The sequence below is a fragment of the Passer domesticus genome, chromosome 6 (assembly GCF_036417665.1).
Source record: "Passer domesticus isolate bPasDom1 chromosome 6, bPasDom1.hap1, whole genome shotgun sequence".
Classification (NCBI taxonomy): Eukaryota; Metazoa; Chordata; class Aves; order Passeriformes; family Passeridae; genus Passer; species Passer domesticus.
In genome coordinates, this window is record NC_087479.1 from 35,653,290 (window position 1) to 35,668,009 (window position 14,720).

The 14,720-nt window shown below is 42.0% G+C and overlaps 1 protein-coding gene across 2 annotated transcripts in view; it reads right to left on the bottom strand.

The window, feature by feature from the left end:
- DPF3 (double PHD fingers 3) overlaps nt 1–14,720 on the bottom strand; it is a 163,650-nt gene that overhangs the window by 110,081 nt on the left and 38,849 nt on the right. The gene's annotated exons all lie outside the window — the stretch shown is intronic.

Sequence of the window (14,720 nt, forward strand, 5' to 3'; positions counted from 1 at the left end):
AAAGAGTTTGATGTAGGGAGAGCATAAGAAGGGAGGGCAAGAGAAAGCTGCTGTTCCCTCATTAAACTTCAATAGGTGCCTAGGCCCAGCAATGCTGCACTACAGTTTGGATTTATGTTTCCCAATTAACAGAATTCACAGCATAAAGTTTTCTCTTTTTGTTTTGAATGGGGGGGAAGAGGAGAAAAAACACATTCCAACCATTTGGCACAGTAAACTTCCCCAGCTATCCTCTGGGAACAAAAAGAGAGTGGGGGGGGGGAAAGGCTTGTCACCACACAATTAAAAAACCCCATCTTTGCTGGCTCCACTGTGTCTCAGGGGTAGATCCAAGTCTTAGCCCCCACCCATTAGGGCTGCAGGCCCAAAACACTTGACATTCATCAGGAGAAACAAAACAGCTCCAAAGCTGTGGGAGGGGGAAGGGAAGAGTGTCTCCATGGGCAGGAGTTGAGAAGGGAATCAAAATAAAGGCTCTGCAAAAAGGTCACATGTAAGGGGGGCATGGAAGTCTTCTTCCAAGGACTATCACACATAGATGAAACCTCTTGGTGTAGTTGCTATTAAGGAAAAGCAGGCAGGTAAATGCCCTCTGCCCTCTGTGGGGTGCTCTCCTTTGTGGTTAGCTTAGGAACTGTTATTATTTGATAGCAGCACTGTTGGCTGTATCACTTGAACAACAGGATGATGGTCTCCTTTCTCTCCAAAATGTCCCCTCTTCTCCCCAAAGAGAACCACAAGCCACATGCATGGAAAGCTAAAAAATCTAATCATCATTAGTGAGGGTTATGAAAGAAAAGCCCCTGAGATCCTCTTTGGACATTTTGTGTAACATACACTATCAGTTACACACTAAATTTTTCTCAGCATAAAAACTAGGAGACAGCACCACGTGACTCAATGAAACTTGGGACGCTTTTGCAGAAAACGGAAAACAATCGAAGGTATTACATATCCTTAAAACATCACATCTGAGCTCTGAAGGAATCAGTAGCTTAATCAGAGCCTCTCTGCTCAACAAACAAGCAGGCTTAGCCAATATTTCAAAGAACTAGTGATTGTTCTTTACTCTGATGTAGTCAAAGAGAGAAGCACAAAGATGGAGAGATGGAAAGGAACTCTTCTTTGCAGCAGTCAGCAAGAAAACAAAATTGCTGTACAAGCTAGTGACGGTGTGAGGGCCTGACAGTGCACTAAAGCATCTGCACACAGCTTACCACCAACACACAACAATGATGGCAAAGCATCAACCACAGCACAGCAGCAGGTACCACACCCTGCTGATCATGCTGCTCCCTCTCAGCCCATTCAAGAAGCAAACTTTTCAGGTTTGACTATCACTCATCTACAGCATTTCCTATACACAGATTGCATATATTTATAAATTAATCACTGCCACATGGATTCTTGGGTATAAGGCTGCCATGAATGACTCTGAATACTTTACTTAAGAGAAGCTATATGGGTTTTCAATACAAAGAATGCCTGGTGTTCATTTGACATTTTATGTGTTGAGATACAACTCTTCCAGGTCGTTGTTGTGGGGGTAATGCAGAGCTGGGTGAATCTCATAACTTGATTTTCATGTGACTTCTTGCCAGAGAGGAGTTCAATTATAAGAAAACAATACACTTATACGAATGATAATTTCACGTCTCTCTGTTTTCTCTTCTCCTTTTGGTCTAGCAAGCCAGAAGACTGAAGGAAATAGGGCAAGTCCAAGTGCAAAGCACACTAAACTAAAACAAACCTTCAGTATGAAGCCAGCTGATAAATGGTTGGCATTTGTGCCTTCAGCCAGTGGCATCTTAGACAAAATTCTGTCTATTCCTACTAAGTACCTCCTACTCCATTTCACCCTTCATAAATTTGCCCATCAGCTGATGAGGTTTCTCAGTTTTGTCTGGTGCATGCAAAAGTGGAGAAACAGCTGGAAACTGCTGCAGCATCTGGAAAGCATCTGTGGCAAAAATTCCTAGAGGATTTTGAGGTGATAACTGGAATGGCTATAATTTACTAGAGGATGACATGGTTTTGAGATTGTTTTTAATATCCCAAATCTGACACTTTACAGAATCTTTATGCTGCATGCTTGTGCTTAGGTTTCTTTGATGTCTGTTTTCTGTTAATTCTGCCTACTTAAAGGAGATAATCTTGATAAAATATTGGAGAAGAATCCCAGAACAGCTGGTTCTACAGAAAGAAGAGGACCAAGTTCTAGCAATATCCACTTTTTGGAGAGTTGTTCGCACTCCAAAAATGGCAGTAAAAATATAGCTTGTCTGCAATTATCTGCTTCCTTCAAAATTGCATGTTCTATAGTCACTTGAAGAACACATTTATATAATGTCCTGAAGGACCAAATGGCTACTGCAGTAATATTGTTCTGTGTGATTGCAACTGTCAGTACATTTGAATAGAGGAACATTACAAAAAATTTGTAAAGGATGGAAGCAGAAAAAAAAAATGCAACTTGCTTTTGTAAAGCATTTAATATTGTAACAACAGGTAAATTATGATAAATTACAGTTCACCTTCAGTCTGGGTTTAAGGCCTGAACTTCAGAAACATAATTTCCTCATGCCATTGTACATTTGGTTGCCATTAAAGTTTGCAATGACTGAGAACTCTGTTTCGATTTCTCCTAGATTTACATTCATTTTACTAAGGTAAAAAGCTGCACAGGATGGAAGAAGAATGAGGCCACAGCATTGGTGTTGGTATTTGCCTATGTACTGGGGGATTTATTCAAAGACTGTGAGGTTGAAAAGACAGGTATCAAATCAAATCAGTCCAGTGGGGAAACTTTTAATCATGGCTCCCACTGAACAAAACAGCAATACCATTGGGAATGACACATTTGAATAAGTAAGGAAAGATGGCAAGAAAAGACTGAAAAGGGAGCAGTAAATGGAACAGCACACAGCAGGGACTGTGTGTCTTTGAACAACAAAGGACTGGAAATTACAAACTGAAAAGTGGAGCCCCATCTCTACCAACCCTACAAAATAATGTACGAGGCATTTAGCACACAAAGGTCCACAAAAACAGGGTACAAATTCCCAGTATTCTAAAACCACTTCAGATCTATAGTAAAAAAAAAATAAATAATAATAACCAGGCTCCTCAAGTCCTGTAAACTACACAAAAAAATACAAAACTGGCATCACCAGTGCTCTAGGACATGCAAAATTCCAAGGGATTTGGGAGGTAAATGTGATCACCTCCTCATGTCAGGAGGTGATCCACATCCCATGCTACAGAGAAAAGCAAAGAAGACCAAGAAGACCGTAGATGACAAAGTATCTCTAGGACTGTGGACTTCTCCCATTCATCCTTCTTTTCATATCACAATACAAGGGATGATCAGCCTTCAAAAATTTATATAAAGACTCATTCCAAATTATAAAGCTGAACCATCATAGTAGAGGGAAGTAGGAAAAGATACAGCTCCAAATCTGACCAGATTTGGAAGCTTTACAATGTAGTGTTTGATTGGATCTTTACAGATGTGCCTGAATCTCAAGTTTAAGGTTCCCTCTTAAACTTGAGATTCAGGCACATCTGTTCTAACTGGAAAGGTAGGCAGGAAAGGGACTAAGTCCAAGTTCAAGGAGCTTAGCTCCTGACCTATGGGAAATAAGCCTTTGTTATTCTGGTATTCCCACCTTTCTTCCTGTATTCCAGCTGCCACCCACACCTGGCATTTAACAGAATCACAAAATGATTTCTGTTGGAAGGGACCTTAAAGGTAATCTAGTTCCAATGCCCTGCCATGGGCAGGGACACCTTCCACTAAAATAGGTGATTTTCATATTTTCATCTTTCAAAGCAGCAAAGTATTTACAATATTTCCAAATCAAACCGCTAAAAAAGTCATGAGTTGCATCCTGTTTCTGCACTAGTAGATTATTTTAGTTGTAAATATTTCTACAGTCAGCAGAGACAGAAATTTCAACAATAAAACTGGAAATTTCATGTAGTCCCCAGCTTCTGGGATCTAGAGTTGCTAAGAAAGCAACATATTTTGAAAGTATTAACAAAATCACTGTCAAATGCCTAGATAATAAAACCACAATAATACTAGTATGTTACACACTAGCACACATCTTAGCCAAAACTGGCAATTTAAGTTGAGGGAAACCTCTTTCTCCACCAGGAAGGTCTCCCTCAAATAAATGAACTCTAACTAACTACAGTTCTTATGAAGAAAATGCTCTTCTAGAAGAGGACTTAACCACTTTCTGTGTACTTCAGAGTACTCTTGACTTACATCAGTGCAAAAGGAGAATCAGGACACTTTGTACTATTCTTCCTGTAGGTCTGTAACAGAGGACGTTTTGGAGGGACTGACAAGACTTTTAAAAGGGTGTACTGAAGGAGACAGTTTAGGCTACTAAAATTAAAGTAATTAATCAATCCAAAGTTAATTCTCATTGTGTAACTTATGCCTTCACAGACTGTGAAACTTAAAGTTTGCAATCTGTTGCAGTCCCTGGAGCTTGATTCTGTATTGAACAAACAGAAAACTCAACCATGGGCAGAGCTTGAAGCAGCATCAGGAACCATTCCTATATTTTATTCACCCCACTTTTATTCAGCTATCATGCTCCAAACCTTACTGACAAAGTTGAAGTGCCAGGACACAGCAGAAGTCCCATCCCACAACACCCTCCAATGACTTCTCCACAGCTACAGAGTCAAGACTGGATATAAAAATGGCTGCTCTTTTCTGAACAAAAATGGCCTCTCAATTTAGATCACAAGCAAACCTTTGATTTCCCTTCTCCCTTTTTTGAAATCTCCCAGGTAGAGGGTCCTGAAAACATGAGTCACTCCAAATAGTAAATCTAATTGCAACCAATTCTACCCCACAGAAAATCCATTGAATACCACAGGGCTAAACAAGGGTGGACTTTGTCCTACCTTTCTGCTATAGATAGCATTTTACTGTCACTGAGGGAATAAAATAATCATAAGAGCATAATGATAGCATGTGTTGTGCTAGCTGCTTGCTGTTCTTCACGTGGGGCAATCACTGGCAATTCTCAGATTTAATCTCTCCCCTTCCCCAACCATGCAGTTGATTACCGCTCTCATTCCCAGTTAAAAATCCTTGATCAGTGTAATGCACATAAAGGAGTCTCTGACCCCAGCTAAGGGAACCACAAGAGATGACATTTGGTTCTTTGAGAGAGGAATAGATAAAAAGGAAAAATGACAGCTGGAGTCAGGAGGAGCTAGTTAGTGGATTGCAGACCCAGGAGGGTGCAGGGTGGGGGCCCACGAAAGAGAAACAATAAGAGACTGCAGCCAGACTGTTTCCTCTCCTTCCCTAAATCTCCTTTGAGTCTGTAAGAATGACTGCAGCAGATGTCAGGACCCATGGGGATCACTCCTTTCGCTTTCTTATCTCTTAAAAAAAAGTAACCTAGAAAATAGGAGAAATATTGGAGAAAAAAGAAAAATGAACCAATATCTCTGCTTTGACATGTGGGAATGAATACAAAGGTGAGCACCACCTTGTAATGACCTGTGGTATGTAAATATACTGAAGCCAGCGGGAGGAATTTTTCTGGGTCTGGTCCAAAAGGGGCAAACATTTACAGGATCTGACTGGGATTAACCTGTGGTTTCCACTTCAGGATACAAAGGGGAAATACAATAAGCAAGCACAAGGCAAGCAGTTGTGAGGAACATCCCTGTGCTTCTCCAACACACACAACACAGCAGAGCTGGCTTGCAATCACACCTGGCAAGAGCCCTGGTTCTGGGAACATCCCCAGAAAGCACTTCATATGTGTGTGTGGATGCGTGTGTGCTTGCACCAGGGGGTGTTTCTCACCCTGCAGCACTGAACCCACACGAGTTCATCCATTTCTAAAACATCATATCTGATTTGGCATTACTCAGGACACCAGAGAGAAACCAAGAAATATTAGTCAAAGGCATTTTAGGCCAGATTCGCTGCCACTGGTGTAATTCCCTTGAAGTCCATGGAATTACACCAGAGAGAAAGAGGCTGGCTGCTTAATATTTGTGGCTTGCCAAATTGTACATCTGTGTTGGTTCTTTTGTTTTGGAGATAAAATTCTACAAATTATCGTTATGAAAGAGGTTAATTTTACTCGTAGAAAGATCATATTCTCAAGAAGTCCACTTCCATCCACTAAGTCTGTTTTACTCCATTCCACACACTCACAGAGGGACACCATGCTTTTTCAGACTTGCAAATATGTGAAGGTGTACAGACACTGATGATTTTAAACACTTCACAGTAGAAGTCACTCCCTGCCACAGAAGAATTTAGCAATGACAAAGTTGGATGAGCCTTCAGATCTTTCCAAGATTCCTGTAAGGCATTTTAAAAGAAACATTCAAGTTGAAACCAAGTGTTTTGGCTTTGTGCATCAGGAGCAAGAGGAAGCCCAGGAACTGCAGAAGAGAAGACTAAGTTCTGACCACAGAACACACTTGTATCCATTCAGAGAAGGGAAGCTGCATGTACTCAAGGCACACTCATTGTTAGCAGAGAAGTTTTAATCCAGAATTTTCCAAAATCTATAATCCCCTCCTTTATAACAATAGCTTTCAAAAACACAATCATTTGGAGGTTTCCCATTTCATCATTCTGGTAAACCTACTCAAAGGGAAGGAAGTTGTGTGAAGTCCTGAAAAATAAAAAAAAACAGCCCACTACTGTTTTCCTTTGATGGTCTAGTTAGGATCCATCCAACCAGACCATTTAGTTGACTCAAAAGTAAAAAGTAGTTTACAGCAAAATACACAGCACCTAATCTAGATGAACCTATGGGTTAAAATACATCACCAGCTCTGAATATTATCTTGGAGGTGGCAACAACAGAAAGCAAGCAATTGATGACACAGCTTCTCCACCAATTAGGAACCAACGTTATCTCCTGGGTACAACAACTGAGATTAACTGGGCCCTGCAGCCTCTCCTTAACATTGCTCAAGCACCCAATACTATCCTCAGCACCTTGTCTAACAAACACAGTGGAAGACCCAGCACTAAAACCACTGTACAACTCTCAACAGCAGTCTCCCACACCTGCACCTGGAGGGCAAAGACGAATCCTGTTACAGAAAAACGTGTGAGCACTCCAGTCAGGGACCGTGTTAGTACATGTTTATGCAATGCCTTCTGCAGCAAGGCCCAAATGCAGAGTGGAGCCCTTGGGCACAGGCTAGATTTCTTCTTCTCTCTGAATTTAGGAAAAATCATACAAAAGACCCAACAAATATGGTTTAGGAGATAATAATTTATCTGCTTTCTCTGGAAGCACCAGTAACTCATTACTTGGTTTTCATGTTATTTTCATCTGAAAGGCAAACCTGCTATGATGGGAATGAACTCAGCCAAAACCAAAAAAACAGGGCACCAGTGTAACTGGAAAAAGATACCAACAGTCTGAAAAGGGGAAGTACTTAGCATGCACCATGGGAAGGAAAAAATTAAAATAAAAAAGACAAGGAAGAACAGTAATTAAAGACAAAATGTGGATGCAGGAGAACACACAAAGATCCCCCCCACCTCACCCCTGCCATCCGTATGACAGTGCTGCTTTGTGGAACAGAACAATAGGTACATTATACTAACCTATAATTATCCCAAGAAGAATGATAGCAAAGTCAAGGCATTACATGAACACTGGAATATTGGATACAATCCCATAAGAAGCAAGAGGGTGGAGGAGGAGCTTTAAAAAGAGATTGAAACCTTCCCAGCACAGAACATCAAAGACAAAATTTCATGTTCTCTTCACATTTATTTGGGTTTTTCTTTTATTTGATGCGATGATTTAAACACAGTTCCCTTTTTCATGTATTTCTTGGCTTCTTTATGCTGCAATTGGTTCCAGCACTGCAACATCCTCCTTCAACAGCATGGTGGATTTGGCATGAGCAAGAGCTCAGCCGGTGCATGACTGCACCATGTGCAGAAGCAGCAGGAGGTGAGAGCAGTGGATGGAGATGAGCTCCGGACACAGAAAAGCAAAGGGGCTGGAGATTCAGTGAATGCCTAATCCAGGGTTACCAAGGCACAAGGCACACAGGCATGCAATACCTGTGCTCCCATTCCAATCAGATAGCAGGGTTTGAAATACAGGAAGCAGTGGGGCACAACTCTACACCTGTTTAAAACATGCCACTTGCATTCATAAAGCTATGCAATATCAGGGAAGTGCTGAAATAAAGACTTGGAGTTACGTGGGCTTTTTTGCTTCTTCTGTCTGTTTGGTTTTAAGAGACAGTATGTTACATTAGACACATCCTTGACCCAAAAAGAGTGGAGTAACATATCAATTCTGCAAAAATCTGAATGTTCTTTCTTCATTTTTCTTTTAATACAATAGTAACTATGACCACCTGGTATAAACAATTATCACTTGGTCCATGGACAATGAAGGGCTATGCAAAAAAAGCAGACAAACATCAGCACTTTTTCTTTAGTCCTTCTAAGTGAACCCTGCTCCTCCCTGTAGATACTACTGATTGAGCTCTTGCCTCCTCCAGAGAGAATGTCCAATCACTCCCGCATACCATGTCTCCAAATAATGAGCAAAGATTTTTTTAAAAATCCTGAAAACACTGAAGATCAGCCCTTTTAGGATGTTGCCACACAACTTGCACTCAGCTGCACACAAACCTGTGTGTTCCTGGTGAAGGCCACCTGACTGCAACATGGTCAGACACTTCCAATGAGCTACAGAGTGGTTCTGCACTGCAGCAAGGAAATACCAGTACAAACAGTTATTAAAGGTATTTACAGCCCTGTAGTGACAGCCTACGTTGCAGGGCAGCACTCAAGCACTGTTCCCTAATGGATTCAGACCTCATTATTGTGCAGTGTTGGAAAGGGAATACAGTAGCACCTACTTGACACAAAGCAGGACACCTCTGACCAGCCAGCTGATAGAGTTTAACCTCTATGGGAAGAGCTCGGAGCTGCTGCTGAGTCCACCTAGGCCCAGAATGGGGCAAAGACCAAATTTAGCAGAAACTTTGTGGCCCTGCAGCAGTACAGGAGACAGACAGCAGTACCTCACCTTTGTGAGGGAAGCTCCTGTAGAGCTGAAAAGGCAAAGGGAACTGGAAGGGACTGTTTTGCATGCAGGTAAAAGTTGAATTTTCCCTGCTCAAGGGAGGAGCTCCCAGGCTGGAAGTAACTTGGGACTGGGTTACTGTCTCTTAAGAAGTGAGGTCCTGTCCTTCAGCTGTGTGACCATCAGCCCTCTGTCTGTAATTGTGGGTCAGCTCCTGAGCCAGCCTACTGCAAGGGGATGTGAGACTGGGGCTGAGCCTGAACTTGGCAGGCAGTCAGAGAACCTGAAAGCAGCTTTTGCACACCAAAGGCCTCCAGTACTGTAATTTTGGGAAAATAAAGTAGGTGTATGCATTCTCTCTGCATGTATGCCACTTGAAGCTCTGCCTGCAGCCACCACCTAAAAGTCAGATCCCATGCTCTAGAAACCAGGAGTTTATTAGGCATTCTCCCATTCACTTTGCTAATGGGTCCCTAATCCCCTCTCATTTTTTGCTGCCCCAAACCAGCAGGGAGAGGAATGGAAAAGATGTGATACATTCCTGTGCTCCATCATGCCTCCTCACACCAAGCAGACAAAAAGACAGTAACATCTGCAAGAAAGATAAACCACTCTCTGTCTCCATTCAGCAGAGTGGGGGTCTCTCTGTTCTTGCTAACAGGTGTTAATACAGAAGGGACCAAGAAGTACTCTCAGTTGCATCACATTAAGAAGAAAAAAATTAGCATCACTCCATTAACATGGGAAGAATAGTTCCTGATGTCATGCTCCTGATGCTGTGAGCAGAATCTGGCACACAAGCAATTACAGAAGTAATTTAGAGAATTACAGGAATCATCTAAGACAGCCAAAACAACAGGGCAAAAATACAGCTTATTTAAAGAGAATGCTGGATAGGGCAGTGCTGACCCTTTTTTTTTCACTCTAGAACAGATAACCTCAATAACGACAACCATTTTTATTTGGACACTATGTAATGGAAAACTTACTATTGCCATTCACACTTCTCTCACTACAGACACCCAGCTGACCTCATAGCCCTCCTCCCTCTGCCACATCCACACATACACAACTTGCTTCTCTGGACAGAGCAGCAACTCATATTTCATCTGTACTGCAGGCTTCATTTGTAACTCTGCCCACCAAGTGTTGTCAAAAGGCTGGAAAGGATGCTGGAATGAAATCTATGCAGCTCTTTAGCCTTCTGAACCATTACAACTATGAAACTTAAACCCGCTAATGTGCTAAGCATTTTCTGGCAAAGCTGGTGGGTTACTACGGTATTTTGGGAGGGGGCAGGAGCTTGGAAAGATGTTTTCCTTGGGGAGGAGAAGAAGGAAGGAGACAAATATGTAGCAAAGTGAATCGCACAGCAGTCTGATACTCAGCAAACTCCTCAAACTTGCAGTAACAAGGGTTACATTTCAAAGATTCAGAAACAGCTTCCCAGGACAAAAATAAACTTGTGTGTTCCTGCCAGGTGGATACATAGCACTGCCTTTTGATGAATGTCTTTTGATTTTCTAGAAGTAGTAATTCCCTTCCTCTTGCCCTGTTCTGACTTCAGTCAAAGCAAAGTCTTGCAGGTTTTATTCTCATGCTTTCCATTTTTTTTCAACAGAAATCCCTCTACTTCTACATCCTTTTTTGACTTAGATCAGATGAGAGCCCAAGAGGAAGCCAGCCGAGAAGCACCACAGGCTTTGTTATGTGCAAAACCTCCTGGTCTGAAAGCACTGACCAACTGCTTGCCCTTCCTACTAAAGCAGGGAGCTGGGCACGTGCTGCTGAGCAGCCTGGCAAGGCATGGGGAGCCTGTCAGAGCCCCAGGCAGACCCCCAGGCAGGATGGCCCCACAACTCATCACACCTCCTCTTGTAAGAACTTTCGTATGTTTCCTTCTCACCTACTGTTCCCATACGTTTTTATAAGAACCAGAATATTAAAGAAAAAGTGCTAAACTGTAGTGATAAGGAACAGCAAGAAACAAAAGTACACCAAATACTGTGGTATTTGACATCCACTCCACTCACACATGTGTAATGCTGGAAAAAGGGAACATCTCTGGAACAAAAGAGGTGCAGCCAGAAAGCCAGGACTCACTCAAATTACAGTACTGAGCAGAGCAGTTTTGCAAAGTAACAAAATTTCATGCTTAAAATTTTGTTATGGCCGGTCTACTTGAATAAGGGAGAAGGTAAAAGTGCATCTGTTATATGTCTGGTAGATAAAAAGATATAAAATGTGTCTTCCTGGAGGAAGCTCATTTACGGTGTGAGTTTCTTTACCCAATTAACAAGGGTCAGGAAGAGAGGAAATGGCTTCAAGTTGGACCAGGACAGGTCTAGGTTGGATATTTGGAAAAAAGTTTTTCACCAAAAGGGTTATCAAGCACTGGAACAGACTGCCCAGAAAAGTGGTTGAGTCACCATCCTTAGAGGTATTTAAAAGATATTTAGATGTGGAACTCAGGTGCTGGATGAATAGTTGGATTGAATGATCTCAACGGCTTTCCAACCTATATGATTCTATGACAGTCAACATCATGTGCAAGAGTAGTTTTTGACCTGAGAATATTTTAAAATAGTAAAACAGCACTGGAAATACACTGGAAACAAACTGAAGAGTCAGTCTTATTGCAAAACCAAGACCTCAACTTTTTCTTTAAACCTAGCACATTCTGGAGGACTCAGAATGGTCTCTCTTTGCCCTCTTTAACAGAAACAGATTTAAACAAAATTATTGCACATGGGAATTTTTAGTGGGGAAAACCAGAAGCAAGCAGAAATATCTGCTTAGCAGAGCTACAAGGAAGCAAGAGAGAAGCAAGTAGGCCCCTTCTCCAGACCTCTGTGCACTTTCATTAATATCACAACAGTCCCTATTTGAAATAAAATTAAACACCACCTCTTCATGCCCCTCCATATCATCAATATTTTTTTCCTGCTGGCACTGTGGCTTGTTCTTCCCCTTCTGGAGGGTCTGGAGACTACACAGGGCCTAGGGATATATACCAAAAAGAAGCAAACAGTAGTCAGTTTCACTAGTGAGACATTTCAGACAACATCCTGCCCTTGTTCTGCCCGCTGTGGGCTGCTAGATCAATTGCTTTGTGGCATCTCCCTATCCTGCAGGTGCTACCTGATATAACCTACTTAAGGGTACACTCTTAGTGAAAGTCAACACTCTGCCACACACATGAGGACAAATATGCAACACCGAAGGCTGCTGAGCTCTATTTTTCATCACTGAAGGCTGCAGACCAAAATGTGCAGCACAAACTCAGTGTGAGAAAGTGGCAGTCCCAGTTCCTGAGGAAAGGTCTGCACCAGGCCAGAGAAACTTGCTCACTTCCAGCCAAGTGTAAATGCTGCAAACTTTCTTGGTCAACACAGGCACCTGCTTTCAATCTACAAACACTGCCTATCTCTACAAACCTCTCCTCCTGAGGGCTTTACTGAATTATACCCCACAGGAGCCCCTTGAGGGATTTATCTGCTCTTCTGCTGATAGAGGAGCTAAAGGCACAGGGACGTGAACTGTCTCCAAGCACAGGACCTGCTACATTACCTTCAACACCTGCACTATTTTAATCAACCAGACATGCTTTATCTGCTTCCTTGCCTACTACATGGCCATTCTGTGCCTCCTGTGCCACAGTCCCACAATCAAAGACAGCAGTAGCTTGCACTGACCTTGAAATAAATGTCCTCTACCCTTCTCCTCCCACTGTTTCCATCACATCTGTCTTCTCCCCTGTGCCACAATCAGAAGCTCTCACACAATCAGTAAATGTAACAGAATGATGTGAAAACGAAGTAAAATGTTTTAAACGCAATGGGTTCTCTTGTCTTAACCATTTCACATCTGGAACAAGGAAAGGCAGTGTCAGGTTGGGACATATGGTCAGGAACTGCTGGCAGCAAGACTGCAGCCCCAACTAAAACCAATTACAGACCTACACCATCAGTCAGCAAGTCCTACACATCCTGCACTGATCCAACTTTTTTTTCATATTTTGAAAGAGATGGAAGCAAGGTCTTAGGAGTTGTCTCTGTTGTTTCAATATATCTCAAGGATCTTCACCCTCACCCTCAGAAGTCATTAACTTGTTAACTCAGCCTCATTTCACTCCATTAGCCCCTTCACAGTTTCTGCCATCCATGCTGCAAAACAAGTGGGATCATACAGACATTCTGAAGAGGACAAGACAGTTTTCCCAGGAACATTAGTCAATGCTACTGTGCCCATTAACTTAGGCCTTCCATGAGGCCACAAAGTTCAACTTTCCTACTATTTTTTCTTGCAGTGCTGTTGCTCTACCCTCTTTCTCTCATCCTGAACTACCAACCTTCCATCTATCCAATCTGTCCAGTTTATCTCTGCATGCAAGCAAGACATTAACGTACTTCCAAGAACAAATATAACAAAAAACATGGCTGGATCTCTCATTAAGAGACTACCCTTGACAGAAGCCCAGATGTGGTTCCCTATTCACCTATCACAGATAATATTGTGAAGGTGCACCAATAGAGCCACTAAAGAAGAAAGAGGCAGTGTTTAGTGGAAGCTTCACCTGAGAGACAGAACAAAAATTTCTTCAAAATGGATAATCTGCACAACCCTGTCACCAGGAAGAACAATAACTCTTGTGCATTTGTCAACTTATCAGCAAAAAAGTATCTCTCTTTCAAAAAGAACCATTCATAAGAAACAGGCATAACCCTTCTGATATTGCTCACAGTGGATGCACCATAGCAAAATATGGAGTTTGACTCTGGATGTGCGGTGACTTTTTACCCCCTCTCTCCACCTCTGCACACTGCAGAATCCCATTATACTAAATCACAGTGGTGATTCAGAAAGGAAAACTTATAAACATTTTATTCCATTTAAATTAATGTTGCTGCCAGTGGAAGCTACATAGGCAAAACAAGGCTTAAATAAAAAACTATGAAAGGAAATTACTTTGTCACATGTCCTCTAAGTGCCATCCCATTACATGGAGAGTCTGCCACTTCCCACTTCATTCCCAAGGCCTTTGCCAAAAGTTACCACCCTTGCCACTAGCCAAGGGGCTTATGCAAGCATTCCCTAACCATCAGTTGAGACAAACTCAAGTAAAGAGACCTGCTGCTTAAATTATTTGTTTATGCTAATCTGAATTACTTTTAAAAGAGATATCTAAAAGGAGCTTAGGTGGCACACCAAGGGGAAATTAACTTTCAGCAGAGAAGTAAAGGCAAGCTAAAGGAACAACTGCTTCAGCTGCACAACTGCTGCTCAGAATACATACATATATTACCCTGGCCTACAGCCATGCAGCGTGATGCAGATAACTACAGTCACATGCTTGGTTCAAGTGTAATGACTTCAGCTTTTCATCAAGCTATGATATGTAAACAGTCTGTCTATAAATAAATAAATATGCCTCTCCAATGCTCTCGGTAGCCTCAACAATCTTCTGTTATGTGTTAAAACAAACAAACAGACAAAAACTGCTGCTTCTGGATCAGCTCACACTGCCTCCAGTACAACCACCAAGTACTTGTACATCAAGTACTTGGTGATGTCTCAAGTACATCACCAGCAGAAGGATTTCAGAACAGCCCCTAACTACCAAAGCCCCGTTGACTCAAGAAATAAATCAGA